The following is a 23,317-nucleotide window of genomic DNA, read 5'->3' on the forward strand; positions in this document are numbered from 1 at the left end:
GTGGATACAGAAAATGTTCGACTGCTGCCCTGGCCAGCACATTCTCCAGCTCTCTCTCCAATTGAAAACGTCTGGTCAATGGTGGCCGAGCAACTGGCTCGTCACAATACGCCAGTCAATACTCAGGATGAACTGTGGTATCGTGTGGAAGCTGCATGGGCAGCTGTACTGTACACGCCATCCAAGTTCTTTTTGACTCAATGCCAAGGCGTATCAAGGCCGTTTTTACGGCCAGAGGTGGTTGTTCTGGGTACTGATTTCTCAGGACCTATGCACCCAAATTGAGTGAAAATGTAATCACATGTCAGTTCTAGAATAATATATTTGTCCAATGAATACCCGTTTATAATCTGCATTTCTTCTTGGTGTAGCAATTTGTGATGGCCAGTAGTGTACATAATGACGATCAGGACCTCTAATGGTTTATAAAAAATATATGTTACAGCGACAAAAACTCTGCAAACGTTACTCTCAGAATGATAATAATTCTGGTAGTAACCTTTGCAGAGTCCGATATTACATGATTTGTGATTTTTCAACGACAACCATGTGTTGGCAGAGCTCTAACGAAATGTGAGGGGCGGATACATGATAGAATCTTAACATACAACATCTTCTGTTATTATTGTAATGGGTCCAAGTATGAAGTGTTTTTGCTACCATGTAATGTTTTCTGTCAATAACGCCGTATGCAGCAGTTCACAGCTACGTAATATAAATTAATTTTAGTACGTTTTCATTCCTGTGACTATTACGTGTCTTCACCAGGTGGTGTACCCTGTCGTCACTATCAATCACTAGCTTCAGCTGATACCATTCTCGCATGGTCGATCCTCGGCTACCATTTCAACTGCCACATTGGGACCGAGGTGGTCCTAGCCATAAGACGGAAACCTTTGGGCAACAATTCTGGGCGGTTACTGTTCGGTGAGCCCCTTCCCTCCCTCCCTCATCTTTCAGTTTGAGTATGATTTTTCCCATGGTTTCCCCTGGAACTAGCGAGACAGATGTTACATGAGCGAAGTTTGGTCGTTATTGTCAGGGCTGTCTGCAGTCTCATAGCGGGTTCTGCACGAGACGCGATACGGGATCGACAGAGAGACACATTTACTCGTCACACATACGGTGCAGATTGAGCTATTATCAGGTAGGTGTCACACGGTTTTTTCATCTATCATTGTTTGCATTTTTCATTCACGGCGGCCAGTCTCTAAGGTCGTATTTTACAGTATCGTAGCCACTTCGCGTCTATGATATTTTATGTGTGAAGAATTTATTTTTTCTACTACTCTGTGACCCTTTCTCCACATTATGATTATTTCCGCATCTATTTACGTGTTTTGCAGTGGTACGTCTGCAAGTTATAGACTACCGTCGTCGTGGATCTAGGTCGCGGTATGGACCACTTGTAGTGGGTTGGGGGGGGGGGGCGGATGTGTCTGTTGCATCTCTCCCGTTTACGTTTGAGAGATATTCATCATTAAAACACAGATAATTTTTATTAAAACACAGATACGCTTTCGTGTCGAATACAGCAGTGCGTTAACTGTCAAACGTGTTTTTTGAACTGTAAGGATCATTACCATGTAGCGTATCCGTGTTTTCCTGTCGTTAGTGTACTATACTTACAGTAATATCACATATACTTGAAGGGATCATTTTCTTACGAGTCTTCATTCTATCAGGAAGACGGCGTACCTAAAATTGGACTCACCAACGCTAGTTTCTAAGACACGACGGTTGGAGGGGCATATATTTCTGATTGGTCCAGAAAGGAAGGGCTGTGGGGAAAGATGTTTGGGCTCTTAAACTGTCAGCAACAATATCCCGCAAAGGGGTCGACAAATTACGACAGGTTTTGTTGTGGTGGGACGCTCTCTCCCTTGACGACTGAACGTCAGCCGGCCGTAGTGGCCGAGTGGTTGTTTGGTTGTTTTTGGGGAAGGAGACCAGACGGCGAGGTCATCGATCTCATCGGATTAGGGGAGGACGGGGAAGGAAGTCGGCCGTGCCCTTTGAATGGAACCATCCCGGCATTTGCCTGGAGCGATTTAGGGAAATCACGGAAAACCTAAATCAGGATGGCCGGACGCGCGATTGAACCGTCGTCCTCCCGAATGCGAGTTCAGTGTCTAACCACTGCGCCACCTCGCTCGGTGGCCGAGTGTTTCTAGGCGCTTCAGCCTGGAACAGCGCGACCGCTACGGTCACGGGTTCGAATCCTGCATGGATGTGTTTGATGTCCTTAGGTTAGTTAGGTTTAAGTAGTTGTAAGATCTAGGGAACTGATGACCTCAGATGTTAAGTCCCATAGCGCTCAGAGCCATTTGAACCATTTGACTGAATGTCATTTGTGACAGCTTCTAGGTCGGAGGTGATTACATGTACATTGCGCAAATTTCTCTACCATTCCTCTGGAGACCAACTGGCGCAGTTTTAGGCAGATATATGGAGCACACCTGTTCGCCACTCAGTCTTGATGATCGTGCGAGGTGCGTCATACCGTATCAGCATTATCCAGCGAAGACAGGTGAGGAGTTCCTCGCAATCTAGGTGTTGACCAGTCTCTGATATTTCTACCTAAGTCTTGGTACCTGTTTCCCATTACTATAGTGGGCGGGAGATCTCTTCGCCATGAGTGTTAGACACCAACACCAACACTCTTGGTAATTGCTGGGCACTGTGTCCCGCAAGTGTTGACATTCGCCGCTACGCCCTATCATATCCGAGACTGAGGGAGGGGGGGTGTCTACCCTCCAGTAGGCGACATGACTCTCGCTGGGTTTGGAGCAGATACTGAACACTTAACTTTATAAGTGTGCTACAAGTACATTATATTTGGTTGCAAGTATCTTAATTTTACTAAAACGTCACATAATCTAGGAATGGATTATGGTATTTGCCATACAATATCTTTGGCTTATAGAATTCTCTATGAGGTTGCTATTTCTATCACCGTATCTTTTCTAACCCTATGACACTACACACTAGTAATGACACATAAATCGGGATCAAGGCTGACAACGGCATGACGTCGACTCTTGACGTGATGCTACTCAATGTTGACACATATGTCGCGTAACAGGGTACACAGCGAAAAACTGTGGAAAACTGAAAGCTATTACGTAGCTCTCTGGGCGTGGCTTCATTAGTAGCTTGAAATACTAAAAAAAACGAAAGTGAGGTAACTTGTTATTAATAAATAGAAGCAGCCTATCCTATGGTGCCCAGCTCTGGAGTGTCCTAGTTATGAAAGATGGAGTTGGAGAGGTGTGTCTCAGTATCGGTGATATCTAATTGTCTGCATGTATTGAGATTATCTGAGAGCATAATGACATCAGCTGGATTTTGGGAACAGTTTTACTTCATTGAACAAAATGTGTAAAATTGTAGAAAATCCGGTGCGAATGCATATAATTGAGGAACATTCGTCAAAAATGTAAAACTGAGAGTTTTTATGTATTATCTGTCTCAGTGTAAGGTCTACTGCTGCCTCAAAATATTAAACACATTGACTTAGAGTGACATATTTTTTTTAAAACAAATAGACACAATCTCTCCCTAGGCTCCAGAATGCCTCCTTTTATATATAGGAAAATATGGAAATAGACATAGAAATGAGAGTACTTACTTACCTGACTGGTTGTGGTATTTTCAGGTGTTGCGTAATATTGTTATTAACAAATAGACACTTCCTCTTTCTATGCCTTTCCCTCCGACATAAATGCCCCAATTGGAAGAGATAATAGGGGAGAGGAGGAAGAGGAGATGTGATTACCGCCATTTTTATCTTATGGATCACAATTGTCTGGGCGATTCGCCTGTGTGACCTTCATCAATTCCTAGTTTTTTCCTCATGGAGAGTGTACAGGGGAAGCAAGGACACCAAGCGTGTAACCTGACACCGGATGCCCTTATCAGTAACCTTGAGATGAGATCGTTATCTCAGCCAAAACCTGCCCTGTATTCCTACTCAAAAAAACTATTGAATTTTAACTTAGGATGAGCAACGTATTATAAAATGCACCGCATCATTCCTAACCATTATTTACCGCTAATAAAGCGAAACGCATCTTTTGAAGTTCATGATACGAGCATGGTCCTTAAAAAGCACCGGTACAAATCGATATTTTACAGTCGTACACTATAGGCAACGATGCCATTCTCTCTTTTTCAGTTTCCTACAAAAGAACCACAGCGAATACGGATTCGTTACTGTCTCCTCCCCCTTTTATTATTACCTTGTGTCTACGAGAATAAGCCTTTCCCTCGGCCCACGGTCGTGAACGCAAGCTGTTGTGACAGTGTTATTTCCACTGTGCCATTTCATCCAGGTAGCGTTGTAGAGAAACGACTACTACTACTATCGCAAACTTGGTCTAAGTGGTAACAGTGCACCTGGCTTGTACGCTGCCGGCTACACAGCTCATTCACTGTCCGCTGTGGAGCGCTGGCTTCCGCTACTTCCCAGTATTTTAGGTTTTCAAAGCCGGAGTGCAGGTCCCGAAACATTTATTCCTTTTGTCTGGAAATATTCCGATTTTTCTCTATATCTGCCGACTGATGGCTGGAGCGAGACGCGGTAGAGGAGGAAATATTCGCTCTGAGACTTGAACTTCTTTCTTATCGAATGTTCAAATAACTAAAGGGAATGCTGGTGAGTAACGTCCTCTATAATCAACCAGGATTTCGACTGCGAAATCCCTGTCATTTTGGAGGTACAACTGAAACAAGTGGTAGCTGTACATGGCAGCTCATGCCAGGAATATTTTTAAGTAGTGTTATAAAATTTGATAAATATGTAGAAGACATTTTTGAAAGTGTGTCACGGAACATTAGTACAGCTCTGTTTTCTTACTTACTTACTTTTTAGTTTGGACACGTAAACCTGCAATCGGTCTTTTACCTCAGAAATCAGCCTCCTCCACCTTCTTCAGTCCTTGTATTCTTCTCCAGCTAATCCCATATCCTCCTTGACGCGTCAGTTCATCTCACCTGCGGTCTTCGGCTTGTTCTGTTACTTCTGATGTCTTATTCCACCACCTGCCTTGAGATCAGGCCTTCTCGATGCATTAGGTGCATACACCGCTTCAATCTCCTCTATTTAATCAAAGCCACGCTGTCAAGCGATTTGTACAAGTCCTGCTATATTCGGTTTATCTCCAGCCGTCTCCATTCTTCACTGGTTCAAATATCTGCCCCAGAACAGCTTTGTCAAATGTCAGAATTATATTTCTATCATTTGGGTTGGAGTCCAGGACTCCGCTCCTTAGACGACCACAGTGTATAATACAGCCTTGTGTATACTAATCTTTCTAGATGTAGTGATTTCAGCAGTTTTTCCGCCACTGCAAACCTTTGTCTGTCTCATATTTGAATTCTTACCACTATTTCCTAGGCCGTTCTTCCTTTCACAGAATATTACCCGAAACCATTTTACCTTTTATAAGATGTTACCATCCACGTCTAGGGGTCGCCCATCGTTGTCATTACTCACTACGAGGTATTTGGTCTTATCCATATTAATTTTCTAGCCTGCTGTCATTGCCTTTTCCATTAATACTCTTGCCATCTGAACTAGAACTTGCTCAATCTGCGAAATTAAAACTACAACATCCGTACAGGCAGTGGTGTTGATCCTTTTTTCCAGCTCAATTCCTGTCTCTAGGCATGTTACTTTCCTCTGCACTCCTGGTAGAATCAGATTATACGGAAAAGGGAAGAGGCAGTCTCCCTGTCGTACTCGCCCTCATCTCGAAGTTGTCTGACATATTTCTACTCACTTTCATCGTGCAATTTGTCTAAGGTATACCTGATTGTGTGATTTTATCAGTTTCCTGGAAGTTTACGTCCTTTACAGTACTTGCTATATAGCTTGCCAGTTCAAAACGCCATACGCTTTTTGGAAGCCTACAATAACACAGTGAACATCTCTGCGGGATTCCCACCTTTTTGTTAGCCTACCCTCATTATATGTATGTGGTCGGCGGATTATTTTCCCTTTCATAGCTTTTTTTAGGAATCCAATTACTTCATCGACATATTGTGTTAACCGCTTCACTGACAACATGCTCAAAGTATTATAAGCTTTACATAGTAATTCCTCTATAGTTATTGCATATCAGTGTGTCTGCTTAAGTATCAAGCAGATCACAGCGTACATTTATGCCGGAATCTTCTCTATCCTCCAAATTCAACAGATTAAACTCTCTCTAGTATTTTAGCGTGTTTGCAGGTATGACAGTTATTACTGGTGACTTTCTCCTCATCGGCATTTTTATGACCTCTGCTGCCACTTCGTGCTCAGCAATTTACTCTCGCCTTTTTGTATTGTCATTCTATTTTCTGTGTTAATTTCATCTTTTTCTCTGTCTCTTCTTCTTCTGCTGCTGCCGCAACGCTGTTGATGGTATCGTCCACACTCAGGAGATTTTCTAAATAGTTGCCGTTCCCCCAAAGCTACCGTTTCATCTGTTTTCAGTTGCCCTGCTTGACCTTTTATCACGTCAATCCTTGCGCCATTTCCTTCCTGAAGACCTGACTGTCTTGTAAATATTTCTTATATTACCTACTCTTCGATCCTCTTCTGCCAGCATTATCTTGTTGTCTATATACTCACATTTCTCTGTTTGCAGAACTTTTCCAACTGCTTCCAAGTATACAAAAATTTGTTCTTTCGACATGTTCATGTGTATGCAATAACACTTTGGCGATTTTTCTCATGTTAACTATATCTCTTCGAGTATCATCAACTATCCTTCGCCCCTCCTTCTCTCCAAAGGTATCAGCACCTCATCTACGGCGTTTTTTACTACTATCTTGAGTTTGGGCTATATCTTGTCTACATCACCGCCTCTTCTTCCAATGCAGAAAACCTGTTTCAAATTTCTGTTACGTATCTGTCATTCTGGTCGCATTTTCAGTAGATCTGTGTTTACTGTCTGGTCTGCCTATCTTCTCCTGAAATTACTGTATTCTACCCTTTCATATAAATTTTTCGACGCCAGTCTGTGATTCCCTTTCTACAGCTTTTAAGATTTTACATTCACAATTACACTTCTTTGTCTAGTATTACGAGTATGCGGTCTTTGGTTCTGAGTGTTTTGGTCAGCTTACTTCCATGATACCATAAAAGTGTTATTGCAAGGAAAGTGGTTGTTGTTGTTGTGGTCTTCAGTCCTGAGACTGGTTTGATGCAGCTCTCCATGCTACACTATCCTGTGCAAGCTTCTTCATCTCCCAGTACCTACTGCAGCCTACATCCTTCTGAATCTGCTTAGTGTATTCATCTCTTGGTCTCCCTCTACGATTTTTACCCTCCGCGCTGCCCTTCAATACTAAATTGCTGATCCCTCGATGTCTCAGAACATGTCCTACCAAACGATCCCTTCTTCTAGTCAAGTTGTGCCACAAGCCCCTCTTCTCCCCAATTCTATTCAATATCTCCTCATTAGTTAAGTGATCTACCCATTTAATCTTCAGCATTCTTCTGTAGCACCACATTTCGAAAGCTTCTATTCTCTTCTTGTCGAAACTATTTATCGTCCATGTTTCACTTCCATACAAGGTTACACTCCATACAAATACTTTCAGAAACGACTTCCTGACATTTAAATCTATACTCGATGTTAACACATTTTTCTTCTTCAGAAACGCTTTCCTTGCCATTCCACATTTTATATCATCTCTACTTCGACCATCATCAGTTATTTTGCTCCCCAAATAGCAAAACTCCTTTACTACTTTAGGTGTCTCATTTCCTAATCTACACTCCTGGAAATGGAAAAAAGAACACATTGACACTGGTGTGTCAGACCCACCATACTTGCTCCGGACACTGCGAGAGGGCTGTACAAGCAATGATCACACGCACGGCACAGCGGACACACCAGGAACCGCAGTGTTGGCCGTCGAATGGCGCTAGCTGCGCAGCATTTGTGCACCGCCGCCGTCAGTGTCAGCCAGTTTGCCGTGGCATACGGAGCTCCATCGCAGTCTTTAACACTTGTAGCATGCCGCGACAGCGTGGACGTGAACCGTATGCGCAGTTGACGGACTTCGAGCGAGGGCGTATAGTGGGCATGCGGGAGGCCGGGTGGACGTACCGCCGAATTGCTCAACACGTGGGGCGTGAGGTCTCCACAGTACATCGATGTTGTCGCCAGTGGTCGGCGGAAGGTGCACGTGCCCGTCGACCAGGGACCGGACCGCAGCGACGCACGGATGCACGCCAAGACCGTAGGATCCTACGCAGTGCCGTAGGGGACCGCACCGCCACTTCCCAGTAAATTAGGGACACTGTTGCTCCTGGGGTATCGGCGAGGACCATTCGCAACCGTCTCCATGAAGCTGGGCTACGGTCCCGCACACTGTTAGGCCGTCTTCCGCTCACGCCCCAACATCGTGCAGCCCGCCTCCAGTGGTGTCGCGACAGGCGTGAATGGAGGGACGAATGGAGACGTGTCGTCTTCAGCGATGAGAGTCGCTTCTGCCTTGGTGCCAATGATGGTCGTATGCGTGTTTGGCGCCGTGCAGGTGAGCGCCACAATCAGGACTGCGCACGACCGAGGCACACAGGGCCAACACCCGGCATCATGGTGTGGGGAGCGATCTCCTACACTGGCCGTACACCACTGGTGATCGTCGAGGGGACACTGAATAGTGCACGGTACATCCAAACCGTCATCGAACCCATCGTTCTACCATTCCTAGACCGGCAAGGGAACTTGCTGTTCCAACAGGACAATGCACGTCCGCATGTATCCCGTGCCACCCAACGTGCTCTAGAAGGTGTAAGTCAACTACCCTGGCCAGCAAGATCTCCGGATCTGTCCCCCATTGAGCATGTTTGGGACTGGATGAAGCGTCGTCTCACGCGGTCTGCACGTCCAGCACGAACGCTGGTCCAACTGAGGCGCCAGGTGGAAATGGCATGGCAAGCCGTTCCACAGGACTACATCCAGCATCTCTACGATCGTCTCCATGGGAGAATAGCAGCCTGCATTGCTGCGAAAGTTGTATATACACCGTACTAGTGCCGACATTGTGCATGTTCTGTTGCCTGTGTCTATGTGCCTGTGGTTCTGTCAGTGTGATCATGTGATGTATCTGACCCCAGGAATGTGTCAATAAAGTTTCCCCTTCCTGGGACAATGAATTCATGGTGTTCTTATTTCAATTTCCAGGAGTGTAATTCCCTCGGCATCTCCCGATTTAATTCGACTACATTCCATTATCATTGTTTTGCTTTTGTTGATGTTCGTCTTATACCCTCCTTTCGACACACTGTCCATTCCGTTCAGCTGCTCTTTCAAGTCCTTTGCTGTCTCTGACAGAATTACAATGTCATCGGTGAACCTCAAATTTTTTATTTCTTCTCCATGGATTTTAATACAGACTCTGAACTTTTCTTTTGTTTCCATTATTGCTTGCTCAATATATAGACTGAATAAAATCCGGGATATGTTACAACCCTGTCACACTCCCTTCTCAACCACAGATTCCCTTTCATGCCCCTCGACTCTTATAAGTGCCATCTGTTTTCTGTACAAACTGTAAATAGCCTTTCGCTCCCTGTATTTTACCCATGCTGCCTTTAGAATTTGAAAGAGAGTATTCCAGTCAACATTGTCAAAAGCTTTCTCTAAGTCTACAAATGCTAGAAACGTAGGTTTGCCTTTCCTTAATCTTCCTTCTAAGATAAGTCGTAGGGCCGGTATTGCCTCACGTGTTCCAACATTTCTACGGAATCCAAACTGATCTTACCCGAGGTCGGCTTCTATCAGTTTTTCCATTCGTCTGTAAAGAATTCGCGTTAGTATTTTGCAGCTATGACTTATTAAACTGATAGTTCGGTAATTTTCACATCTGTCAACACCGGCTTTCATTGGGATTGGAATCATATTCTTCTTGAAGTCTGAGGGTATTTCGCCTGTCTCATACATCTTGCTCACCAGATGGTAGAGTTTTGTCAGGACTGGCTCTCCCAACGCTGTCAGTAGTTCTAATGGAATATTGTCTACTCCGGGGGCCTTGTTTCGACTCAGGTCTTTCAGTGCTCTGTCAAACTCTTCACGCAGTAACTTATCTCCCATTTCGTCTTCATCTACATCCTCTTCCATTTCCATAATATTGTCCTCAAGTACCTCGCCCTTGTATAAACCCTCTTAATACTCCTTCCACCTTTCTGCCTTCCCTTCTTTGCTTAGAACTGGGTTGCCATCTGAGCTCTTGATATTTATGCAAGTGGTTCTCCTTTCTCCAAAAGTCTCTCTAATTTTCCTGTAGGCAGTATCTATCTTACCCCTAGTGAGATAAACCTCTACATCCTTACATTTGTCCTCTAGCCATCCCTGCTTAGCCTTGTTGCACTTCCTGTCAGTCTCATTTTTGCCTGCTTCATTTACTGCATCTTTATATTTTCCCCTTTCATCAATTAAATTAAATATTTCCTCCAAGAGTTTCTACTAGCCCTCGTCTTTTTACCTATTTGATCCTCTGCTGCTTTCACTATTTCAACCCTCAAAGCTACCCATTCTTCTTCTACTGTATTTCTTTCCCCCATTCCTGTCAATTGTTCCCTTATCCTCTCTCTGAAACTCTGTACAACCTCTGGTTCTTTTCGTTTATCCAGGCCCCATCTCCTTAAATTCCCACCTTTTTGCAGTTTCTTCAGTTTTAATCTACAGTTCATAACCAATAGATTGAGGTCAGAGTCCACATCTGCCCCTGGAAATGTCTTACAAATTAAAACCTGGTTCCTAAATCTCTCTCTTACCATTATATAATCTATCTGATACCTTTTAGTATCTCCAGGGTTCTTCCATCTAAACAACCTTCTTTCGTGATTCTTGAACCAAGTGTTAGCTATGATTAAGTTATGCTCTGCGCAAAATTCTACCAGGCGGCTTCCTCTTTCATTTCTTAGCCCCAATCCATATTCACCTACTATGTTTCCTTCTCTCCCTTTTCCTACTCTCGAATTCCAGTCACCCATGACTATTAAATTTTCGTCTCCCTTCACTATCTGAATAATTTCTTTTATCTCCTCATACATTTCATGAGTTTCTTCATCATCTTCAGAGCTAGTTGGCATATAAACTTGTACTACTGTGGTAGACGTGAGTTTCGTGTCTATCTTGGCGTTCACTATGCTGTTTGTAGTAACTTGCCCGCACTCCAATTTTTTTATTCATTATTAAACCTACTCCTGCATTACCCCTATTTGATTTTGTATTTATAATCCTGTATTCACCTGACTAAAAGTCTTGTCCCTCCCGCCACCGAACGTCACTAATTCCCACTATATCTAACGTTAACCTATCCATTTCCATTTTTAAATTTTCTAACCTACCTGCCCGATTAAGGGATCTGACATTCCACGTTCCGATCCGTAGAACGCCAGTTTTCTTTCTCCTGATAACGACGTCCTCTTGAGTAGTCCCCGCCCGGAGATTCGAATATACCTCCGGAATATTTTACCCAAGAGGACGCCATCATCATTTAATCATACAGTAAAGCTGCATGCCCTTGGGAAAAATTACGGGTGTAGTTTCCCCTTGCTTTTAGCCGTTTGCAGTACCGTAACTGCAAGGCCATTTTGGTTAGTGTTACAAGACCAGATCAGTCAATCATCCAGACTGTTGCCCCTGCAACTACTGAAAAGGCTCCTGCCCCTCTTCAGGAACCACACGTTTGTCTGGCCTCTCAACAGATACCCCTCCGTTGTGGTTGCACCTACGGTACGGCTATCTGTATCGTTGAGGCATGCAAGCCATCCCACCAATGGCAGGGTCAATGGTTCATGGGGAGGGCAAGGAAAGTAGGTACTCATGATTCCTAGGTCCTTTGAAGATGGTAGTCTTGTTCCGTTGATGTTGGGGAAATCGTGTAGAGTATGACGAGCAGAATATGGTCCTATAAAAGCTCCTCATCTTGCCCATCAGCAAAGAACACTTCTACATTGTGTGGACGTGCATCTTCATATATTGATTCTAGATTTTCATAGAAACGGTCAATACCACTCTCATCTATTTAGCCTATTGGGTCATGACATGAGACCATTGTTATGTTTTAGTGTATCAGGGCGCATAAAACATTATCTGGAACTTGACTATCAGGTCACATTTGACTATGATGGGGCACGTCAGGTTACAGCCAAAGCAACCGTTCTCGTCGTCTTAACGTCACCCCCAACCCTCCCTTCGGCCCGTTCCAAATTTGCACTCAGCCAAATGTTTGCCAACATCTTTATTCACTCTTGCTCTTTGCCAATATCCGTGGCGCCCTACTGCTCTCGCGTAATTTGCTCACGGCCAATAACAGTTACTCAACGTCTGTCCTCTATAGTGAGAGGACAATAGTTCATTTGGCCAAGGTATTGAACCTGTTCTAGACATTGATAGAAGAGGCACTAAAAATGTCAAACTGGAAGGATAGGCTATAAAACTGGCCGAAAATGTACTGGATACGCCGTAAAATTAGTCAGTTACAGAGGTTCGTCGGTGTTATTCTCAAAACTAAATATTCATAAAGAATACTCAAAAATATCTGAGTTGTATGATTTTGTTTGCATTGCTGATTTCCAAATGACTGTTATGGACTGACTGACTGCAAATTTTCCTTAGAAGCTATATGCCAATAGAACGAATACCTAACGTACTCTCTATAAATAATGAAAAGGAAGACTTAATTATAAAATATGGCTTACGAATTTGTAATAAGCAGCTGTATAAGATGATATTTCCGTTCAATACTATTGCTTTCTGTCACAAAAAGATTGCTGCACTAGCAGAAACGTCAGTTGTTCGATCTTGGGCTCAAGAGTTGCTTGTAGTCACCAAAAGATGGCTGCACTGGTAAAAATGTCTGTTGTTTGTTTCTTGTACTACGAACCGTATGTCTTATTACGACGTATCACTTACAATGTAGAACGAAATGCTTTACTTTATCTATACACAGTCATGGGGCATCGAAATACAGTACGAGAGAGATAAATATCTCCAAAGACAGCGTCAGAGTTGATATCTCTAAAAAAATATGTATCATTTGATTTTTGGATTTGAAACTCCTTGGAAGAAAATTAAATATTTCCAGATCTAAGCTTTCTGTATTACGTATTAAAATAATCGCAGCTTGCATACTGGTGCTACTGATAAAGACTTATAAGTCAAGCAGCACTCATAAGAGTTACACAAGTGTGTCACTCCTAAGTCTAGCAGTACTTGAAACAAAAATTGACATTCCTTTAACGATAGTGATATAATTTTTACAGCAAACAAGGAAAAAATTTATATCATTCATTTTATTCGTCAAAATTGTTAGCTGGTACTTGAGCTAAACCAGAAGTCTGACCCACAGCGTATTATGAAGGGGACAGTGGGCTAATAACACAAACACTCCGCAATCGGACTGCATGGTAAGAATAGCGCTCTCACCTCTCCTTGGGAGTAAAGTTTGCTCAGGCGAGCATTTTTAAACACCTTGCCGTCACTTCCATTTAAGACGATGAAGCACTCGATGCTTTTCGGTTAACAATCATTGCAGCTTCCTAAATATTTGAAGGGATTTCGATATTAGCGGCAACCTTCTATGTAATTAACACATCGTTTATCTGACAAGTAGTAACTACCAAATTCTTTACCTTCACAAGAATCACAAACAAGCACTTAGGAAACCATAAGTTGTGTTCAAATAATGGACCGTCCGTTTCTTTCCAACGTTTCATGCATTGACCACATATACGGTTTGATCTTCTTTACCAGTATAAAAGATACCAGATTCACTGCTTTTGTCAGAACCCTGCTTATTAGCTAACAACAAATCACAATGATTTCAGTCTCGCCTCATACACTATATGATGAAAAGTATCTAGACACCTGGCTGAAAATGACTTACAAGCTCGTGGTCTCCTCTATCTGTAATGCTGGAATTCAGTATGGTATTGGCCCACCCTTAGCCTCGATGACAGCTTCCACTCTCGCAGGCATACGTTCAGTCATATGCTGGAAGGATTCTTGGGGAATGGCATCCCATTCTTCACGGAGTGCTGCACTGAGGAGAGGTATCGATGTCGGTTAGTGAGGCCTGGCACGAAGTCGGCGTTCCAAAACATCCAAAAGGTGTGTTCTAAGATTCATGTCAGGACTCAGTGCAGGCCAGTCCATTACAGGGATGTTATTGAAAGATGCAATCGCCATGCCAGTTTTGCTCTTCCACAGTGGGAAGAAAGAAGGTAATCAAAACAGCAATGTAGGTCTGTGCTGTGCTAGTGCCACGCAATACAATAAGGGATGCCAACCCCCTTCTTGAAAGACACAACCACACCATAACCGCCTCCGAATTATACAGTTGGCACTACAAACGCTGGCAGATGACGTTCACCGGGCATTCGCCACACCCACACCCTGCCCTCGGATCGCAATATTGCGTACCGTGATTAGTCACTCCACACAACGTTTTTCCACTGTTCAATCGTCAATGTTTACGCTCCTTTTGGAATTTACCGGCGTGATGTGTGGCTTATGAGTAGCTGCTCGACCATGAAGTCCAAGTTTTCTCACCTCCCGTCTAATTTCGTAATATTTGCAGTGAATCCTGGTGCAGTTTGGAACTCCTGTGTGATGGTCTGGATAGATGTCTGCATATTACAGATTACGACCCTCTTCAACTGTTGGAGGTCTCTGCCATTTAACAGACGAGGTAGGCCTGTACACTCTCGTGCTGTACGTGTCCCTTCACATTTCCACTTCACTATCACATCGGAAACAGTGGACCTAGCGATGTTTAGGAGTGTGGAAATCTCGCGTACAGACAAGTGACACCCAATCACCTGACCACGTTCGAAGTCCGTGAGTTCCGCGGAGAGCCTCATTCTGCTCTCTCACGATGTCTAATGACTACTGAGATCGCTGATATGGAGTACCTGGCAGTAGGCGGTAGCACAATGCACCTTACATGAAAAACCTATGTTTTTGGGGTGTCCATATACTTTTGACCACAGAGTGTATGTGAGTGTGTATGTGATGTATTTAGATTGAGCTAACTTAATGTAGATGATTATGTTTTACACATCATGCACTGAACTGCACGATGATTATTGTTCAGTAGATGGATGCAGCGTTTTGCCATTGTACATGAGAACATCTATCACACCATGTGCTGAACTTCACAGTGGCGAAATGAATGCAGTATTCTGTATTAATTACAGAAAATCATTGCTCCATATTCAACGCAATATCCTTGGTGACTGCACCAGTGCACAAGTGACTCTGTAAACAAATCCATTGCTTATGCATGAGAAATAGGAAGCAATCGCCAGTTTCACAGTAAATTCTGTTATATTATTAGTGCATTAGGCTACAAGCACCTAACACACACATACACACACACACACATATATATGTGCACATCGGAAACACCACAAACCTACCAATCATGTAACATTATCTTTCCTTGTCAGTAGAATCAATATGTTTTCTAATTTTAGCTGTCATAATCAACTGACTAGCTAGCAGTACTTCTCCTACACACTGTAGAACGATAGTGTTGCTACAAACATTCGTTTTATTCTAGACATCTATAACAGGCAAACCGTTTCATTTAATTATCGGGAAGAGGAAGTTGGCTCCTTATCTTTATTAGGAAGGGAGTCGGGTCTCTCTCTTGCTAGTATAGTAGATAGCCATTCTTTGCATTCTTAGATTTACTGCCATAGAAACAATGAGTATAAATGGATCATACCATGTTCTTAATATTAGCAAAAACGTCTGGAAAGGTGGAGCTTTTGCCTGCCATAGCCGCGAGTGTATAACTGCATATAATGAGCATGTACTCCAGGATTAGCCGGCCGCGGTGGTCTAGCGGTTCAGGCGCTCAGTCCGGAACCGCGCGACTACTACGGTCGCAGGTTCGAATCCTGCCTCGGGCATGGATGTGTGTGATGTCTTTAGGTTAGTTAGGTTTAAGTAGTTCTAAGTTCTAGGGGACTGATGACTACAGATGTTAAGTCCCATAGTGCTCAGAGCCATTTACTCCAGGATCGTCATCTTAACCTGTATTGGTTCTGTCAGTAAGACAGCAAGTATCAGAAGCAAGTAGTTTGGCTGACAAGTCGATATCCGCTTAGTTTACCATTCTCCCAAAACAAAACGTTCGTTAAGTATAAATAATCTCTTTGTGGAATTATATGTTGTGCACCCGATACAGCTGTTCTGCTGGATGGCTGTCTATTCATCATGAGCAAATGATATTTCAAAATCGGTGTGGGATGTGTATCCCGAAGAAGAGTAGAGTTCTCTTTTATGGAACATTTTTTATGGTGGGGGAAATAGCAGCAATATTAGCTGGCGGAGCATATTATTCTCAATTCAGGGCTCTTTGCTCTGTAATACTTTCAGATACATATCCAAAATTCGTTTGCCATGGAGGGCAATCCAATTAAGTTTCCGTTTGAAATACAAAGGTCGAGTACTCTTTATAAAATACCTACTGGTGGATGACTATGCATAACAGTATTCTAGATGAGGAAGTACAAGATATGGATTGAGAGAGGCTGTAGTTCTCTTCAGTATGGGTAATTTCAGTGCTTAGATGCACTAGGCAGTCCAAGGATTGATCGTAGACAGAAACAAAGTGTCAGTGTATGCCTCACAACAGAAAATTCTGGAAACTGGAGATAATATTCAGGTTTATGCACAGTCACTCTATAGATTCACTGCTGAATTCTTTTAAATTTGTGGACTAATTATATTTAATGAGCATTTTGTTTTGGTAGATAGGTAAACAACACGAAAACCGATTCTTCAGGTAAGTAACTATGGACGGATACTTGCTACATTGCTGATAGAACAAAGTCTTGGTCAGATGATGATACGGGGAAACATGTTTACTATTTGCGGTTATGCACTGACAACTACATTTGACGAAAGCTTCATCTGTCCATGGGTTTCTGCTAGTGTTAAGAATATGTAAAAATGTACGTATTAGGAGTTGCTAGTTCCACGATAGAAAGGAACTATGCATCTCTGCTACCAAACGAGAGGCCAGGCTGGTTTGCTAGCAAAGATATACAACAAACTTATTTCTGATACCTAAAGGGAGCAATCAGTTGGATAGACTTGAACCATTGTCTATTAAATATTTCAAGTATTAAACCTGTGTCTGTAGCACAACTTTAGTGCTGTAGTTTATCTCCAGGGAAGCAGGATAAGTGTATTGACAAGTATAGCGATATCTTTTGAAATAATAAACATTTTACATATAGTTTTTCCATTTGTCTCGTTTTCATGTGACTGACTCTTATATTCTACTGCAAGGTTAAGACGCATGTCCACAAATGCTTATACAATCCTGGCCATTAAAATTGCTACAACAAGAAGAAATGCGGATGATAAACGGGCATTCATAAACGGGTATTCATTGGACAATTATATTATACTAGACCCGATATGTGATTACATTTTCACGCAATTTGGGTGCATAGATGCTCAGAAAACAAAACCCAGAGCAACCACCTCAGGCCGTAATAACGGCCCTGATTCGAATGGGCATTGAGTCAAATAGAGTTTGGATGGCGTGTACAGGTACAGCTGCCCATGCAGCCTCCACACGATACCACAGTTCATCAAGAGTAGTGACTGGCGTATTGTGACGAGCCAATTGCTCGGCCACCCTTGACCAGAAGTGTTCAGTTGGTGAGAGATCTAGAGAATGTGTTCTCCAGGGCAACAGTCGAACATTTTCTGTATCCAGAAAGGCCCGTGCAGGACCTGCAACATGCGGTCGTTCATTATCCTGCCGAAATGTAGGGTTTCGCAGGGATAGAATGAAGGGTAGAGCCACGGTCGTAACACCTCTGAAATGTAAAGTCCACTGTTCAAAGTGCCGTCAATGCGAACAAGAAGTGACCGAGACGTGTAACCAATGGCACCCCATACCATCACGCCGGGTAATTCGCCAGTATGGCGATGACGAATACACGCTTCCAATATGCGATCACCGCGATGTTGCCAACACGGATGCGACCGTCATGATGCTGTAAATAGAACCCGGATTCATCCGAAAAGATGGCGTTTTGCCATTTGTGCACCCTGGTTCGTCTTTGAGTACACCATCGCAGGCGCTCGTGTCTGTGATGCAGCGTCAAGGGTAACCGCAGCCATGGCCTCCGAGCTGACAGTACAAGCCGCTTTAAACGTCGTATAACTGTTCGTGCAGATGGTTGTTGTCCTACAATCGTCCCCATCTGTTGACTCAGGGATCGAGACTTGGCTGCACGATCCTTTACAGCAATGCGGATAAGATGCCTCTCATCTCAACTACTAGCGATACGAGGCCGTTGGGATCCAGCACGGCGTTCCGTATTACCCTCCTGAACCGACTGATTCCATATTCTAGTAACAGTCATTGCATCGCGAATAGCAATGTCGCGATACGATAAACCGCTATCGCAAAAGGCTTTATCAAAGTCGGAAACGTGATGGTACGCATTTGTCCTCCTTACACGAGGCATCACAACAACGTTTCACAAGACAACGCCGTTCAGCTACTGTTTGTACTGTGTCCAGACTAAGCGCCTGCAACTGTCGCTTCCCGCGAAGCAGACCGGTACAGCGAGCCCCGGAACGAGTAGGGGATAGCCTGTCCGGTCGTCCCGGAAACACAGACAATTCCCAGAGACCACCAGGAGGCGTCCACGGCACCGCAAGAGGTCGCTACAGCCGCGGACCTCTTACCTTCCGCTCGACACGTGACTGGAAACAAAGACAGCCATATCCATGCGCCGAGCAGTATTTAGGCTGGCGCAGGAGCCTGGAGAGGGACTCGCATACGCTCAGTGAACATTCGTGCGCCGGAGATCATCGCCATCAGTGTTTCGTGTGTGTGCCTTCATTTGTGTGTAGTTTTTTTCGCCGTCACGCCACCACCGTTCACGTGCCGTCGCCATCATCCATGTTATGTGCACCGTGTCACCTAGTGTTAGTGATGTTTCTCGTCCAGCGTGAACGGCTCCATGTTTTTTCGATTTTTAGTGTCTACATTTTTTGCCCACCGTTTTGACTGTCTTCTCTGTGCCGCCTTTATGTACTACTTCTTGTCAAACTCAAGCCTGAAGAGCGGCGTATTGTGCTGCTGACAGCCCGCCTTTGTATAAGGTGTTTAAAATCACAATAAAGAAAAAAAAAAAAAGCCTGGAGAGGCAGTTCACGCCGAGCGAGCCCACTGGTGTCATCGGAACCGCCGCGTCATCGTCCACCGCCGCCAGCGTACCCGAGCCATCCCCGCAGGGCTTCTACTCGTCCTCGGATTCAGGTGATGGCAACGTGGACTCCGCGCCGCTCTTCACGAGACGTCCAGGGCTTGGTTTCGTGAAGTTGTATGGTTACTACAGACAGTTTATGTTTGGAAGAATCTCTGACTTAGTTATTGGTAGGCTTGGAGGATCATCCTACTTCACGAATATTGTTTTGTGACTTTTGAAGATAGACTTTAGTTTAAATAAAACGCTATAACTCACACTCTGAGATTCTCCTATCCGCGGACTGCGGATATATTAGTTTGTTTATGAGAAATCGGTTGGAAACTTTCTTCATGTCAGCACGCTGCAGGTGTCGCCCCCGGCGCCAACCTGGTGTGAATGTTCTGAAAAGGTGATCATTTGCATATCACAGCATCTTCATCCTGTCAGTCAAATTTCGCATCTGTAGCACGTCATCTTCGTGGTGTAGCAATTATAATGGCCAGTAGTGTAAGTATGTCAGAACAACAATCAGGCTTAACAGAAACTGATGGACGATCGCAATTCCTCAGCACGTAAAGCAGCATGCACACTCACGGAGTCTCCAGACATCCTATAGTACATAGATTACCATGATCAAGAATTTCCGGATGGCACTGCCTCCTTTCCAGCAGTTTGACAAGAAGGTGGAAACGTGGACCAACTACGCGGCGCGTATGGAGGAGCACTTCGTGACCCACGGCATCGCTGAGGACGCCCAACAGTGTGCATACCTCCCGGTGTATGCGGGGCCTGAGATCTACCGCCTCCTGCAGCAGTTACACTCGTAGTGGGAACCCCATGCTCTCCCTTACTAAATTCTTAAGGTTAGTCTGTCAGATTAATTTAATTCTCTAAATCACGTGGCTGCTGCCCGGCATAAATTCCTTAGCAGCCACAAGGCCACGGGGCAGCCTTACCGGGAGTGGATTGCCCATTTACAAGGGACTGCCGTTTTGTCTGTCAAAATCCTGCCTGCAGAAAATCTTATGCAGGTTCCCTGGTGCGTGACATGATTCTGCTTCACGCACCGAATGACAGTCTCCGTACCGACCTGCTGAAATTGAAAGATCCTTCTTTGGAAATATGTCTTCGGATCATACGGGCGTTGGAGCAGACGGTTCGTTCAATTGCGTCTTTCCAGGACCCATCTCCTGTATATGCCGCCCGCTCTACACGTCGGTCCCGTCCTCCCCCCAGGCCAGAGGAACACACCGGGCTCTAGTACTGCCCTCTCGTTTGGTCGACGCCCACGAGTATTTCCCTCCTGTCAACACTGTTTTTCCCAGCACCCTCGACCTCAGTGCCCCCATAGGCGTGCCAAATGCGCCGCCTGTGGTAAGATTGGTCATCAAGTCGAGGTCTGCCAGTCTTCCACTAAAATGGTGGTCGATTCTACTCGCTTATATCAATTTGATACCGAAGAGGAGGACTCGACCATTGGGTGGCCAACGATCTCCTTGATCCAAAGTATTTTACCACACTCTAGAAAGGCTATATCCACCCATCTGTCGATTAATACTGTTCCTCTCGACTTTCAGATAGATACTGGCTCGTCTGTAACCATCATTGACTGGAAGTCCTATGTACGGGTTGGCTCCCCACCTTTACATCCTTTTGACATCCCTCTTCGCAGCTACAGTAATGACATCCTCAAGGTCTGTGGACAGTTTTCGGCACCAATCCAATATCATTCTACGGCCTTGACTGCTCGCGTTTTGGTCATCAATTCTCCTGGCGCCAACAACCTCTTAGGCATTAGTCTTCTCAACATTTTAGGTTTGGAGATCCAGAATGCGACCCCCTCCGTTCGGTCCATTGCCGATAACTCCTACCTGCAAGAGTTGGTGGAACAGTTCAGTTCGGTGTTCGAGCGACCCACAACCGGCTTATTCGGGTTCCAAGCTCATGTCGCCCTCCTGCCAATCAGCGGTACCTAAATTCTTCAAGGCGTGTAATGTGCCCTTTGCTCTCAGGGATGCACTAGGCCAGGAGCTTCAGCGCCTTCAAGATGAGAAAATCCTCACGCCAGTGACTCACAGTTTGTAGACATCACCAATCGTCCTGGTGGAAAAAGCTAATGGTGCATTGCGCATTTGTGGGGACTTCAAGCATACAATCAACGCCCAGTCAGTTGTTGAGTCGTACCCCATTCCCAAAGTTGAAGACATCTACTCACGCCTCGCTGGCGGGCGTATCTTCACAAAAATCGACTTAAATGATGCCTATCTTCAGATACCGCTCGATGCTGACTCTCGGCATCTTCTTGTGATCAATACACCATTCGGTCTCTTCCAGTACAACCGGTTGCCTTTTGGCATAGCCAGTGCACCAGCCATTTTTCAACGGTTTCTGGACCAACTGATTCGAGAGGTACCAGGCACTGCCATCTATTTAGATGATATCCTGGTTGCGGGAAAAGACGCTCGGGATCTAGCAAACAACCTTCGCGCCCTATTTTCAGTACTCCAACAAGCAAACCTTAAGGCCAACAAGGATAAGTGCTCCTTTTTTGTGAACCAGGTCGATTATTTAGGCCATGTGTTCAGCGCTGTAGCGTTCAGGCCGATGGCCCAACATGTAGAAGCCATCCAGCAGCTTCCAACACCAGTCAAAGTCCGTCCTGGGCCAATTGAACTATTATCGCAAGTTTATTCCCCATGCAGCAGCAATTGCAGAACCATTACACAGACTACTTGGCTTGGATGTGTAATGGCATTGGTCCTCTGAATGTATAAAGCCTTCCACGCACTTAAAAAGGACCTCCTCCGGCCCATTTCTCTTGCCCCTTATGACCCATCCAAACCTCTGGTCTTAGCAGCGGATGCATCAGATTACGGCTTTGGTGCCGTCCTGTCCCAAGTTATGGATGGTGTCGAGCGGCCCATAGCTTTTCTCACTGGGGTGTGGTGCTTACCAAGAGACTGGTCGTCAACATGTCTATTGGCGAGGTAAGGACACGGACAACACCAAACTCGTAACTTCCTGTCCGACATGTCAGAATAAACAAGCAGCCCCCCAATGTCAGTTCTTCCCTTGGCCGGATACCTCAAGCCCCTGGTCTCGCCTCCACCTGGATTTTGCGGGACCCTTCCTGGGACACACATGGCTCATCGTTGTCGACGCTGGTACTGGTTTTCCATACGTTTCCCAAACGTCCAACACATCCGCAGGGCAAACCGTACAGGTACTTGCCCCCATCTTTGCCATCGAAGGATTGCCAGAAACTATTGTTGCTGACAATGGGCCCCAATTCACATCGGCGCAGTTTACTACCTTTTGCGCTGCTAATGGCATTGAACTACTCCACACGGCCCCTTTCCATCTGGCATCTAATGGGAGAGCGCAACGACTTGTCTGCACTTTTCAAACTCAGATGTTCAAGCTGCTACAGCTCCATCTGTTAGAAACGGCTCTACCTCTATTTTTGGCCTCGTATCGCGCTACCCCACAAGGAGGAGCAACACCAGCAGAACGATTACACGGCCGTGCACATCGGACATTATTTTGATTAATGCAGCCGTCCCCTTCTCAACCTTCTAGTCGACGGACCCGTCATCACCGCTTTTCACTGCAAGATCCAGTCTGGGCGTTAATGTATCCAAAAGGTCGTCCTCATTGGGCCCCAGGAGTTATATCCCGCTTGCTAGGACAGGCTATAGCTGAAGTTACCCTCCTTGCAGGCCCTGTCTGTCGCAAACATATAATCCAACTGTGGCCCCGTCGTGGGGAGACTTCTGTTCCTAGGCACTTACCTTCTTTTGTTCCAGATAGCGATCCAACTTCCCCAGAGTCAGAGGGCCGCCTTCTGCCACGCACGGGTTTAGACAGCCGGCAACCGACCCTCACGTCTCTTCCGACAGTAGCACAAAACCCAATGGAGGTGGACCCAGATATTCCAGCCAACGACGCGAGGCTGACTGAACCACACGACGTCGAGATGCGATGTGCCCTCTCCTCCCTCAGGGGGTGGGGGGTGGTGGGAGGGAGGAATACTGTGTCCAGAAAAGGCGCCTGCAACTGTCGCTTCCCGCGAAGCAT

This window comes from Schistocerca cancellata, chromosome 8, assembly GCF_023864275.1.
Source record: "Schistocerca cancellata isolate TAMUIC-IGC-003103 chromosome 8, iqSchCanc2.1, whole genome shotgun sequence".
Lineage (NCBI taxonomy): Eukaryota > Metazoa > Arthropoda > Insecta > Orthoptera > Acrididae > Schistocerca > Schistocerca cancellata.